Consider the following 14,368-nt stretch of genomic DNA (forward strand, 5'->3'; position numbering starts at 1 on the left):
AGTCCGACGGATTCGAACGTGATGACGTACGACTGGACTAGAACAAGGAAGTTCATAGCCAGTAGCCAATAGCTGCCCTAGAGTCGGTTTTTGTCCTTCGGACTAGCATACACACGAACGGATTTCTCGGCGGAGTTCCGGTGGAAAAATGTAAAACATGTTCTATTTCTAAAGTCCGCCGGATTTTTGGCAAGCAAAGGTCTGATGGAGCCCACACAAGATCCAAAGACATGCAGGTAGGTTAATTGGCTTCTGTCTAAAAATTTGCCCTAGTATATGAATGGGGACCTTGGATTGTGGACTCCTTGAGGATAGGGACGGATGTGGGTGTAGCAATGTACAGGGAAAGGGACCATTGTAGACACTCACTCAGGTTGAACTGGATGGACTGGTGTCTTTATTCAACCTAACAAACTATGAAACTATGAAACTATGAAGATCGAATTGTCTGACCAAATCGTTCCGTCGGACCTTTGCTGTCAAAAAGTCCGGTCGTGTATACGCGGCATTAGGCTTCATGTACACAGGATGTTTGAAAACCTCCTCTGAATGCTGGAAACTTGACAGTTAGTAACCGACATTTAAAAACTTAAAATATATTACTAAAGCGCTGATAGGAGTATAACAAACAACCTAAAAACTATAAATAATGTGACTAATTACATTAATGAAAAACAGCTGCAGCTATTTAAAATGTGTTCTGGCACCACATGTACAAATGAATAGAAACAAATAATAGTGCACTAAATTTTAAATATATGCTTCATAATAAACTCCAGTGAGTAAGTGACAAAACATGATCTTAAAAGATATATGCAAAAAGCCCACATGCACAATAATATAAATAAAACTCTTGATTGCTGAAGAGACATGAATAAACTCAATCTGTGCTCTGTTACAGTCTCTGCAAAGAATAAGTACTGACAGGTAATCACTACCACCTCCGTGTGCAATGCCTACTCACCTCAAATAAAGACCGCCTTGGGTCTATTGGCACTTTTAGTAATAATCCACAAACGGATCAGCTTGATCGTACACGGGTTATCAGCTAATGGCTCCAGGAATACCAGGACTTCTCCATAAACAATTTCTTTCTCCAAATTCAATTCGATTTTTGATAGGTGTTTTTGACATATGCCACTAGATGGGGCCAAATAATCCTTTTAGATATAAGTGGGTTTTTAATTAAAAAAAAAGGGGTCATGGCAAAAAGGGTCATAATTATTTTAATATAATATTTTAAAACACATATGTGTTTTAAACCAGTTAGTGCTATACAGAGTGTGTAATACTATGTATATAGATTGTGCAATACTAATGTATAAATGCTCACACAATGAAGAGTACTATGAATGTGAATGACAGCAAGATGATCCAATGACTCATGCGTCACTGTGGTAACTGATACACAAATTATAGCTCTTATACCGCAACGTTTGTCACATGGCTTAATTTCCCTTGAGAAAGTCACATGATCTGTGACGCAATGCGTTGGGAGGAGCTGGTGACGACACTTCCTGTGTCTCGTGACCTTGGATGTGTAGTGAAGAGGACATCTGTCCCAATGACAAACTGATTGTTCAATGCAGTTTTATTTCTGCTGAAATGTGAGTGCATATGATGTGATTAATTTAAAGCAAGTATTTTTAAGCAATCTTGTGCGAAGATTATGTTTTATTTGCTTTGAGAAATTGAATTTGGAGAAAGAAATTGTTTATGGAGAAGTCCTGGTATTCCTGGAGCCTTTAGCTGAAAATTTGTGTACGATCGAGCTGATCCATTTGTGGATTATTAATAAAAGGGGCAATAGACCCAAGGGGGTCCTTATTTGAGGTGAGTAGACATTGCACACGGAGGTGGTGGTAATTACCTGTCACCACTTAGAGACTGTCACAGAGCACGGATTGAGTTTATTCACATCTCTCCAGCAATCAAGTTTTATTTATATTATTGTGCATGTGGACTTTTTGCATAAATCTTTTAAGATCACGTTTTGTCACTTACTCACTGGAGTTTATTATGAAGCATATATTTGAAATTTAGCGCACTATTATTTGTTTCGAAGTTTAAAAACGCTGTATTGTTGATTCTAAATACCGTGTTTATTCGAGTTTGCTTTTAGAAGTGTTTTTTAAAGATAACCTCTGGAGACCCTCCCAAATGCCCACAATGCATGAAAAACAAGTATTATTAACAATTTCAGCCATTCTGTGAGAGAAGAGAGAGCAGCAGAAAAGAGAGAAATGTGCTTTAACCATGGATAATCTCTCCCTCTCTCTGTCTCTCTCTCTCTCCCCTTGCTTGCATGCAACAGCATGTGGTAAAAATCGTGCTTTTTCCAGATTTGACATGTTCCTCTTTGAAAACGCTTATAATGCTTTACATAATGTATACATAAGTTAACAATGAGGAGAGTTCAGGGGCTGCAAAAAAAAAAAAAAACACCCAACCGCTCTTAAACGTGAGTTTAGCAGCTGCAGTGTACATGAGGCCTTAGGGCTCATGCACACTGCAGCTCAAAAAAAGAAGCTTGTGCTTTTTTGTGGTGTTGTGCATGTTTTTATTGAGCTTCTTTGAGCTCCTTTGAGCTTTTTTAAGCGTTTTTTTTTTTTCACAAACCCTCCTTGTGCACAAGTCAGATAGAAGTCACCTTGAAGTAGTTCAGGAAACTTGTCTAAAGTCAGAGTGACATCAGTAGTGCTAATTAAGACAGCTCTCATTGATTAAATGGGATTTCTCTTCACTTTTATACTCAGTTGTGGCAGGGCACTACTCGTATTGTTCGCTTGTTTATCAAGTAAAAGTTTATATTAAAAAATCTTGCTTTTTTTTGTAAAACACTCGCAGACCAAGTTACTCGCAATCCAAGGTTTTACTGTATATGTATATGCAGAGTTTATTTTTTGTTCACCTGTATGTTTTAACATAACATAAAAAGTTAATCATTTCAAGAGAGTGACAAGTTTAGAAGATGTTTTTGAAAAGCTTCTCCATTCTTATTCTACCCAAGCTGTTTACAGAAAATCTTATTACAAAAGAGGACACTCTAAGCTTTCCCAAATATGAATACAATTAAGTCCTTGCTTTCAAATTTACAGAAACAATGTATTTATTAGGTGCGGTCCTAATAAGGAAATACTGTATAGAAGGCTCTTATTAGGGCAGTGGTGTCACGTGCAGGGGGAAGGGAGCAAGGGCTTCTTGCACACTCTGGAATGGTCTGAGAAAAACAGGGAAACTATTGAAGCCCACTTTTTACAAAATGTGATTGAGAAAAATCAGCTTCTGCTTGTTGAGAATTTCACAACGTTGGACAATTTCTGCAGATTATACCTAGCCCCAGTGGTGGCTGGTGCTCAATTTTCTTGGGGGGGGGGGGGGGGGGTGGCCTCCCCAGCCAGCCATCCACATCCCCCCAGCCAGCCATAAAGTTCCCACCCACCCCCCTGTCCCTGGATCGCCGCATTGCTCACTCGTCGCCAGCCCCGCACTTACCTTATCCAGGTCTCGGCTGTGGTGGCTTCCCCTCTGTGTCTCCTCCCAAGCATCAGTGTTAATTTCTCCTCCTGGCCAATTAGGACTTAGGACTGCCAGCAAATTGGGTCCCAGGACCCGCTTCCTGATTGGCTGGGAGGAGAAACAGGAAGACCTTAGCCAATATTAATTCGCTAATGTCACACAACTGGGTGCCCACACTTTTTGAAGCCAATTAGAGCCTCAAAACTTTGGAATCCATGCGTCCGGCACCCTGCATGTGGATTAAGGGCCATGCTCATGAATTAGGGTGGCGGCGCCCCTGCACCCTGCATCAGCATCTGCTACTGCTTAGCCCCATTTCAGACATCCATACAAGTGAATGGTAGTACTCATACTTATGTAAACACCAATGGCTTGTGCATTGGCATTTACTTGTGTATGCATTTATTCAAACCCAAAAGTGGTGCATTTGAGGCAATACATTGGATGCTCAGGTGATGGTAATCACCAATGTACAAACCACCAGTTTTTTCATGTGTAGAGTCACATACAGTCATTCACTCATATGGGTGATTGTACATGGCACCAGCGGCTCCTTGGGTGTGAGAAAGCACGAGGACTTTTACCCTGGATAAATGTGAAGCCTCTAGACATCCACTTCCGTGAGGTCTTAGGCACACCTTGCAGTATAATGCAAAGTTCCTTTTATGCTGTGCAGGAAACCTCCTTATGTATAAATCACTAGCAGATAGTAGGTGCAAAATGTACTTAGACCTTATCCCTGTCTTCTTTATGTCTGGGTATGACATCACGGTCCTTCTGGGAAGATTCCTGGGAATGCAGGGGGGCCACTCTCATTAAAACTGTATATATCACGGATCTCTAACTAAAGGAGAACAGTGGAGAAGAAGCAGAAAAAAAAAAAAAAGAAGGGGAGGGGAGAAGAGCAACAAAGAGAGAGAAAGGGGGAAAGAAAAGAAGGGGAAAAAAAAAGAAATTCCTCGGACTAGACAAATTTGTGCCAATAGAACCAATTCCTGAAAAATTTCTCACGAAGGCCCTTCTCTGTGGCCACCAAATCCTTCATTGCATTAATGTCTTCCACTTTTTTCAACCAACTAGCGACTGACGGTGGCTGCGTCTGCTTCCGAAACAGAGGGATGCAGCTTTTCACCACTTTGAGCAGGAGAGACAATATGGATCTCCTGTAAATCTTGATCAGAATCTTGTGGTGATGCAGCAGGAAGAACTCGGGAGTCCATGGTAGCTCTCTATCAGCAAACTTCTGGACTATGTGGTGGACCTCCTTCCAGAAGGATTGAAGGAGGTGGCCGGACCAGAAGATGTGTAGAAGTGAACCAGTAATCTCCCCACACCTTCAGCAAAGGTCCGAACTCTGGGGGAACATCTTATGGATCCTCTCCGGTGTGTAGTACCACCAGGTTAGCACCTTAAATCCTGCCTCTTGATGGAAGTTTTGTAGGAAAAAAGGAAAAGTCTCTCAACCTCTTTCTCAGTAAATTGTGTTCCCAGCTCCGGTTCCAATTTGGCAAAATATGGAGGCCTAAAGTCTGGAGGTTGGGAAAACAATAGTTGGTAAGTATGGGATATCGCATGTTGCATTGGAGACTTCTCTAGGCAAAGTAATTCAAAACAGGCCACTTGCCTCCAGAAGGGCTCCGGGCCAGGTAAAGAGCCGATACAATGAGCTAGCTGTAGTTTTTGCCAGAATGGGAGAATTGGCTCCTTACCAGCTCCAAACGACCCCCGTTACAGAGGGTCACCACAAGCAGAATATAATTAGATGGATATCCAAGTAGCTGTTCCTCTTAAGCGATCCCAGATCTTCCACACAGTGGGACTATAGCTGTTACTCCATATATCACTCCCAGCTCAACGTAGTGTCATATAGGGAAAAACATAGGCTCCAGATAGTGTAAAACCAACGACTTTAATTCACAATCAATAAACATATGCACTTACATGAAAGAGTTTAAAAACAGGCTCAAACAGAAGCGTGCGCCGGCCGGACACACGCCACAGAAAACCAACCCGTCCTTCCTGGTATGTAACGAACGAACACGACTGGGGTGACGTCGACACCCCAGTCGTGCGCCGTTTGCAGCCTTGCCCATGTTTAAATATCCCGCCGCCGAGACAGACCGAGCGAGCGCCGCCGAAAAAGACCGAGTCGTCTGCTCGGCTCCGCTCGTAGGCCCGCCTCCCTGCTGTTTCTGGAGCGAGCGCTGCCGAAAAAGACCGAGCTGACTCTACTGTTTATTCGGCTTGGCTCGGCTCGCAGTCCCACCCATATTGCAAGCCGAGCTGAGCCGAGTACACAGTACAGTCGGCTCGGTCTTTTTCGGCAGCGCTCGCTCCAGAAAAAGCAGGGAGGCGGGACTACGAGCAGAGCCGAGCAGTCGGCTCGGTCTTTTTCGGCGGGGCTCGGTCTTTTAGACTCACAGACAGTGGGGATCGGCATATAACACACACCCACGACTTTCCCCCCGATTGTAAGGGGGAAAAATCGCATGTTATACGCCGATAAATACGGTAATCTGTGTGCTTCAAATCCAGTTATTCACATGAAGATTTTCTCACTGGTGTTTGATTAATCATATCGACACTTTGCATTAATAATTTGTCATACAATTATATGGACGTTATATAGAGTTGATAATTTTTATTATTTTTATTTTGTTTCTCATCTCATGCATTTCTCAATTTTTGGGGTGTGTTTAATTTAAGGTGTATATTTTGTTTTAGGCTATTTTTAATTTTTTATATGTTTTTTATTTACCACATTAATGACACTTAATTGTGTTTCACTTTAAATTAATTTTGCACATTTATGCATATATATTTGAATGCACTATTTCTGAGGTGACTCTAGAGGTATAATATTTGAAGTTCTTTATTTTTTTTGTTTAGTATATATATATATATCTCATTCATTTTGGGATTCTGAGGTTAGCGCAGTTCTTCTTTTTTTTCCTAGCATCCGGCAAGGCCATACCACCTAGCAATTTCGGGAGTCACAGAATAGATCGGGATAGCTGGGGGGCTTCTGTGCCCAAAGAAATGTGACCAGAGCTTGGTTTACTGCTCTAAGGAAGGAGCTAGGTACCTCTACGGGGAGTGCCTGACAGTGATAAAGCAACCGAGGCACGATGTTCATTTTAACTATGCCACAGTGCCCAAACCAGTAAAACAGGTCGTGCTGCCAGTCCTAAAGGTTCTTTTTAATAGCTGTCAAAAGGGGACGGAAATTAAGAGGAAAGCTCTCCTCCACCCAAAAGGATACCCAAATACTTAAGGTGGGATGAAGCTCACTTAAAGGGAAAGTCCACTAAGAGCTAAGGAAGCAGGTAGACACATCTAGCGCCTCCAATTTCTTCCATTTCAAAAGCAGGTTTTGGATAGATACCAAGGTGTTGGTCGGGAAGAACAACAGGCCATCTGCGAATGCCGCGATTTTGGGAGACAGGGCAGCATCTACTTGCAGGCCCAAGATATTTGAGTTGTCCCTGACGAAGCGGAGAAAGGGTTCCAGGGTCAAGATGAAGATCAGAGCAAGTAGGAGGCATCCCTGTCTTGTCCCGTTCGCTATCCGTTCGATATCCGGAACGATGCAGAGAGATGGCTATTTACCTTGACTGGACCCAATTCATTATCTGTTCCTTCGGGCCTACGCATCGGAGAGTCTCGACCAAGAAGGGCCAACTCACCCAATTGAACGCCTTCTCTTTGTCGGTCGAAAGAAGCAGTAACGGGGTCTTTCGAAAACCGGGCGGCATGAACCAACCTGGCCTTGCCTTGCCTTGATAGTGTTATTCCGTGCTTCCCTCAAGAAGACAAACCCAACCTGGTCGGAGTGGATCAGTTGTGGGATCAGGTCCATCGGGCGTATGGAAAGCATTTTAGTGAATATTTTTAGATCCACGTTTAGAAGAGATATCGGCCGACAATTGACAATATAATGGATCCTTACCCTCTTTTGGAATCACTGTAATGTGTGCTCACAGTTTGTCTTCTGGGAGAATTGCCCCTTCCCCTGTCGCATTATATGTGGAGAGAAAATGAGGAGTCAGAAGGTCCCCAAAGGTCTTAAAGTAAAGGAGGGAATACCCATCTGGGCCCGGGGGCCATGCCCAGGGGCATGCGAGCCATCGCCAGGGTTGCTTCATCTGCCGTAATAGGCTTTTCCAATTCGGTGATGACATCCTCTGTAAGATGAGGGAGTCCCGACTTTTGAATACAGTCCTGTATTGCCTTATGTTCAGAAGATATCTCCTACAAGGAGACCGAATGTGGAAGATTATACAGAGAAGTATAATACCTCCTGAACAGGTCGGCTATCTCCTCCATGGTATGAACCTTAGTCTGTTCATCGTTAAGAAGTTCAGGGATAAACAAGTGTGCTTGCTGGGCTCTAAGGGCACATGCCAGCAATTTTCCACACTTGTTGCTGTGTTCATAGAACGTTTGCCTACATTTCGCAATCACGGACTTAACTCTTTCCAGGGCCATCGTTCTCAGTTGATATCCTGGGCTTGTAAAGTCAGTGCCTGGACTGCTAAAGAACGTTTATGGATAGCCTCCAAGGTCCAGATCTTCTCCAATAAGACAACAATTTGCTGCGCTCTGGCTTTCTTGAGACAGGACTCAAGCTTAATCAAGAGCCCTCTGATGTAACCCTTGTGAGCCTCCCAGACCATTAGTAGCGGGCTGTCTGGATGGGCATTGGTTGAGAAAAACCTGTCTCAGTTCCTTGGACACCTCCTCCATAACCTCTGGTATATTTCACAGTATCTTGACAGAAAGAATGAAACATCATCCTTGCCTAAGTGCCCTGGTGGAAAATGGGGTAGGACACGTTTTGGATGTACTATTTGATAGGACAGTATATGTGGATACTGCATTGCACAGGCCTGTAACAACTTGAGGCACTCATTATCCCCAGCTCACAAAAAGTTGATATAAGAATAATGCTTGTGGTTATCTGCCTGTTTATTGACTAAGTGTAAATTTTTTTTGACAAACTGTGACAAATTCTCCCAAAACAGGATTTCTTGGTGCCCTGATTTACAGTACATTAGGAAAAAATAATGATCATGTCTGATGATAATGTCTTTGTTGCTTCTTGAACGCATTCTTCCTTGTCTGAGCCATAAAGCATAAAACGCTTTGCAAGATAAGGTTCTTTTCTTTTATTTCCTAAGTACCGGTACCGGTATTGATTGTGTCATTGAGATGTAAATGGATGACAGTAAATCGGATCAATATTGTCATTTCTCATTAGGTATTTCCCACTTTGTTGATGTGCTTTACATATTTTAAAAGAGAACTCCACAGTAAAAATTTGTTGCAGTCAATTGTGAAATTTAAGTTTAGTTTTTCAGGGCTGGTCAGAGCATTACTAGTTAACATTACAGTAACTGTCCTTAACATTACAGCATATATTTATGATAAAACTATCTGTTTTAATAATTAACTTATTAAGCACATTGAGCAATGCACAGATATCAGACTAGCATTTTGTTTCACAGTGATACGTAGTAAACAGTAGCTTACAGTATACAGTATATACAGTGGATTTCCAAGTTGAATAATAGATTAATGTAGTCTTATAACAAAATGTAAGGCTACATTCAACCATATAAGCAAAAGGAATGAATCATCAATTTCCACCAAGATGGCTAAAGAGGAATAGGCCACATACTAGTAGAATACAATAAGATGTGTATATGATAAAATTGCAGTAGTATTACACAAACTAGTAATCTTCTCATGAGCAAAGTAATGGGTCACCTTAAGGTGATAGGTAAGTGTATTGGGAAGTTAAGGGCTCCATTTTGGGGTTATGTTAAGGATAAATGTTAAATGTCACCAAAAGCTAAAAATAGTGGCTAAAATTAACAAAATGGAGGACTTGGTGGCCACAAATAGGGGACTCAGAGAGCAGTTTCTTAAGAAATGGTTCTGTTGGCACGAATTTGTCTATTCGGAGGAGAATGCAGGGCTGATGATCTAATTCTTTTGGGAATGGAGATACCCAGGATGAGTACCCGGACATTGATGGAGGGACTTAAGGAAGATTCCTTTCCCATACCCCTTCTCCCCACTTACTTAATGTATTTCATTTTTATTTTTTATTATGCTTTCTTTTTTAGTTCTTCTTTATGGCTGTTTGACACTAGGGTCACACTCACTTGCCTTTCCATTAGGAATAGATTGGTATAAACCATCTAAAATTATACGGGATACAGTTAGCTTCTCGACCCCGCAGTCTGTTACCTAGTTTACGACTACATCCTTACATTACCAGTTATACCATGATGTATGTTTACGCAGTCTGACCCGTTGAGGTGAACTACAGTGCAAACAATGTTGTTGCGATCTCTGTACCACCATATGCCTTTTGTAAATAAAGAATTTACAAACAAAAAAAAAGTCACCAAAAGGTTACTTGTACACAATGCAAACGCCATGAAAAATGCTAAATAACAGACAATATACTGCCTTGCAAGTGGCCTGTTTTAAATTCCTGCTGCCCTGTTGAACACAGTGGTAGCTCTCTCTGGCTCATACATTGGTACAGATTGCGATCCAGCGGGAGCAACCACTGTGCAGCAGGGGAGGGAGCAATTATTCAACCCACGCAGAGAGGTAAAAACCTGCAGGGAGAAGAAAAGAGGCAACATTTCAACACCACCAGAAAGGTAGTATATTGCCTCCACTTTTACAGGGTTCCGCTTGTATACAAGTAACCCTATGGCGACAGGGTAATTTTTAGGGCTAGGTAAAGTAAAACTAAAAAGGAAAAACTTTTTTTATTTTATTTTATTTTGGATAGAGTATAGGAAGTTTATAACCACTGTCAGTGTTTATTTTTGTTATCTGTGTTCCATTGAGGAGATTTCCCTTCACTTCTTGCTCAATAGCCAAAGCAGGAAGTGAGAAGAAATCTCTCCAAAGTGAGGGAATCCTTGGGTGTCACCAGGGACACCATAAGTAGTTTCCCCATTGGAAAACTCCTTTATTACTGCTCTTGGGACAACTGAAAATCTGGGAACTTCTTTCACTTTCGTTGATAACTGTCAGCATGACAAATAGGGAGGTTGAATCTCCCTAACGGCACAAGTACCAATAAAAACCTGACAGGTGTTCTAATCCCTCTCCACTCTATCCAAAACAAAAAAAAAGTTTTGCCTTTAGTTATACTTAAAGTGCTATGCCTTGAGGAGTGGGAGCTAAGTGGTAAAGTCATGGGGTTAGAGATAAATGTTATTCAGTGCTTTGACGTTAGGAAGTAAAAAATGTAAATCCCAGTACCAAAAACCAATATACCAACCTGGTCACCCTCAGACAGACTATAATTAGAAACATATACACACGAGTAATGAGGGGATTTTGTTGGGGTACTTAATTTAAATGACTGTGTGCAATCCAGGAAGTTAGGGAGGGTCTACTCAGTACACAATGGACTGACTCTGTGGCCATGCTGCATCTTGTGAGTCTGCTTGGTGGGTTACATTAAATATGTAGTACCTTAAAGTGGTTGTAAAAGGTATTTTTTAAAATAAAAATAATAAATGTGTTATATTTACCTGCTCTGTGCAGTGGTATTGCACAGAGCAGCCTGTAACCTCTTCTAGGGTCCCCAGCTGGTACTCTTGGCTCCTCCTCTTCCCTGTGTGCCACCATTGGATGCCATTTCCTATGGTGGAACACCTGCTGGCTCACTCCCGAGCCGGGCTGCATGCGTCTATTGACACGCACAGCGTTGCTTGGCCCCTTCCCCTGCCTCCTCCTCATAATATTTGACTGACAGCAGCAGGAACCTGTGGGTCCCACTGCTGTCTCTTAGCATGTGAGGAGAAAGAGAGGAGACCAGCTCTGCTGCAAATGGGATTGATATAGGAATGTATGAATGGAGATGAGGAAGCGATACAACTAGTGGGGCATTTTTTATTTTAATGCAGAGGATACATTAAGGTAAAAAAATGTCCAGCCTTTAGAATCACTTTAAGTGGGGGAAATGTGTAATTGGCTTTGTTCTGAACCATTCTCTGTATGAAAATAGACTCAGCAGAATCTATTGTACATTTCACCTTGATACACAAAGGTGACAGTGAGCATTAAGGCTCAGTTTAAATGAACGCCATGAGACAAATAGCTGTCTGGAACATATTCAGAAAACCGCTAATTACAAACATCTGACTGATGCTACGAGCTGACAGGTGCACAAGGTTGAAAGTGTAAGTTCTGTTCAACTAAAAAATGTGGAAAAAAATAATAGTCACACTTCTGCTGATACAATTTCTTCGGATATTTGCATAATTTCATATATACTTTATCATCTTCTATAGGGGCTTCTCTTATTTTGACCATTGATATGGTAAGTCTCTAGATAGTACCCTCTATATGTAAATTGTACAACTGATCATGATTTTGGACTTTACATTTAAAGTGTCATTAAACCCAGACTATGAAAAACTCTTACTTACATGCTATATAACACAGTGTTCATGCTCACAAAGCTACTAAAGAATTTGTTTTGTGTAGAGTGAAAATTACCTGGTTGATCCTGCCTTCATCTGAAAAATAAGTATCTTCCAATATTTGGGAAGATCTACCTGATCCTCAGCCTCCTGCACCTCAACAAAAGGGCCCTGAGGACTAGATGGGAATCTGCTATGTTTAGTCCTACTATGGAGAGACATCATAGCATATCATTTAAATGGTAGAAGAAAAAAAAACCTGTTTGTATGATATACAGGGACTGAAGTGTTCTACCCTTGATGGCTCAATCTGACTAGCCGTATCCCTCTCAGGGGAGGATGACATTCTTTTGGAAAGGTTTTATAGTTTGTTGTGTAACCATTGACCCCTTAGAACCCTTAGAGGAGTTCCTGGTCCCTTACCACTCATAGCTTACAACACAAAGCAGAGGCACTACCAGCAAAAGAATGTAAACTTGCTAGGCTATAGTACAGAACAATAACTGCTATTAATCCTAGCTTTTAAAATACAATGTTGTCAAAAGGAAATGCCTGTGACACCAAACCTGATCCAGCCAACCTCTCTGCTCTGTCCCTCCACCGCCAGGCAGCAGCTTCCTTCACAGTGCTTTAAACACTTCCCAGACGTGTGGCCAGTGTCTGAAGCCATTAGCCACGCTCCCCCACACGGAATACAGCCCCCCTTCTTCCTTTTTCAAAGGAGCTAATTTGCCTGCGCGAGCTGCGTCCTGCAGCATGGCGGGGGGTAAATCCTCCGCTCTCTCGAGCGGCCGCGATCTGCTCTCTAAAATTTTTTTTTTTTAAACAAAACAAAACAAGGCAGATGGTCTGGCATCTGAGAGAAAACACCAATCTAGGGGCACAGGAGGAGATCAGACCCCCCTTTTCTTACCAGAGGGTCTGTGCCAGCTGAAGAAGAGGGGAGTGAAGGCTTCTGCTGTTTCCAGCGTCAGGATGGTGAGTGCTCAATACAGCCCCCAGTGGTGACACATAGACATGACATGACAACACAATACATAGAAGGAGAAATTCCTGAGAAAATCTCTCTTACCTTATCCTCGCAGCAGGGTTTTATCAGAGATATAAACCCAATCTTCACCCTTCACAGTAGGCTCCGAGACCTTAAAGGAAACCTTCAGGAATCGGGGAACTCTCAGGTTATCCCACAATCCTGGACCTGCGACAGCACCCTGCCAGTTAAAACTTTATGGCCTTACTACCAAAAAGTACTGGATCCCAGGGCCCAGCTCTCAAGCAAAACCTTGTTTCTTCAGATTACGAGGCCCAGGTACCATTCATTTAGCACATTACAAAGACATCAAAATGGATCCGGTCAGCATGGCTGGCTCTCATCAATGATTACTGCCCGTGGAGCTCAGCACAGCACAGCACATCTTTACTCGTGACCAATACCTTAGACACTGGCGAAAAAACTGAGGCTTCCCAGTAGTGAGAGGGGTTATATTGAGGAAGTACACGCCTTAGGGGCGTGCCAGTGTCCAGCACCTCTCGGTCCGATATATAACCCACATAGTAATTACTATGGCTCTGTGTCCCCTAATGTAAGAAAATAAATGGTGTTTTTTTCAAAATTGTTGCTTTTTTGTTTATATCGCAAAAAATTTAAATCGTAGAGGTGATCAAATACCATTAAAAGGAAGCTCTATTTGTTTTTTTGTTTCAAACATTTTATTAAAGTATAAGAAGTATTACAATACAATATCAACCAAGTTTAAGCATTACTAATACAAACAATATATCAAGTACAATCATAGTCGGGAAAATCATTCATCAGATAAGAACAGCAGGTTTGTAAAGAAATATAATCGGAGGCAAACAGTATGATTATCAGAAGCGTTCATATGTTTATATCCACATTAACCGAGTCATATAAGCCAGGTCAAGGTGGGATGTGGAAAGGGAGGTCAAGGGTAACAACATTGGGCGAAATAACTAAAGAACCAAAGAAGATCTCGGGAACCCGGTTACCCTTAGGAGTTTTATGTGTATCTTTCAACCATCCACCCCTTACGGGAACTTGCTGTGGATGGGAAAGACACACTGTAGGAGACCTATCGGAGGTATGACAGGGTTGTTGAACATCACTGCATGGAGTTATAAACCGCTTAATTGTGTTACAAAGGATTAGGGACATGAAGGTAGGAAAGAGCAAAAAGTTTTTATGTAGGGGTTATGAGGGAGAAATAAGAGGGGAGGTCAGGTTAGGGAGGTAAAGACTAAAAAAGGGGTGGGGGGGGGAGCTTAAAGTGCCAGCGGTAAAGGAGTCATAGAGGTGTAGAATGTCTCCGGTCAGAATGAAAAGGGGATGCCGTAGAGGTTGATCGAAAGTGTATCCAGCAAGACCA

At 42.0% G+C, this 14,368-nt stretch overlaps 1 protein-coding gene across 10 annotated transcripts in view; it reads left to right on the top strand.

The window, feature by feature from the left end:
* BICD1 (BICD cargo adaptor 1) overlaps positions 1-14,368 on the top strand; it is a 320,755-nt gene that overhangs the window by 100,745 nt on the left and 205,642 nt on the right. Inside the window, exon 1 of one of the 10 annotated variants that reach the window (XM_077469307.1) lies at positions 1,523-1,607. The exons of the other annotated variants lie outside the window; for them this stretch is intronic. The gene's annotated coding sequence lies outside the window, so the exon portion shown is untranslated. Of the gene's footprint in view, positions 1-1,522; positions 1,608-14,368 lie in introns of those variants that run through there. 10 annotated transcript variants of the gene reach the window in all.

This window comes from Lithobates pipiens, unplaced genomic scaffold, assembly GCF_037356315.1.
Source record: "Lithobates pipiens isolate NorthernLeopardFrog02 unplaced genomic scaffold, aLitPip1_a1.2 Scaffold_8, whole genome shotgun sequence".
NCBI classification, from domain to species: domain Eukaryota; kingdom Metazoa; phylum Chordata; class Amphibia; order Anura; family Ranidae; genus Lithobates; species Lithobates pipiens.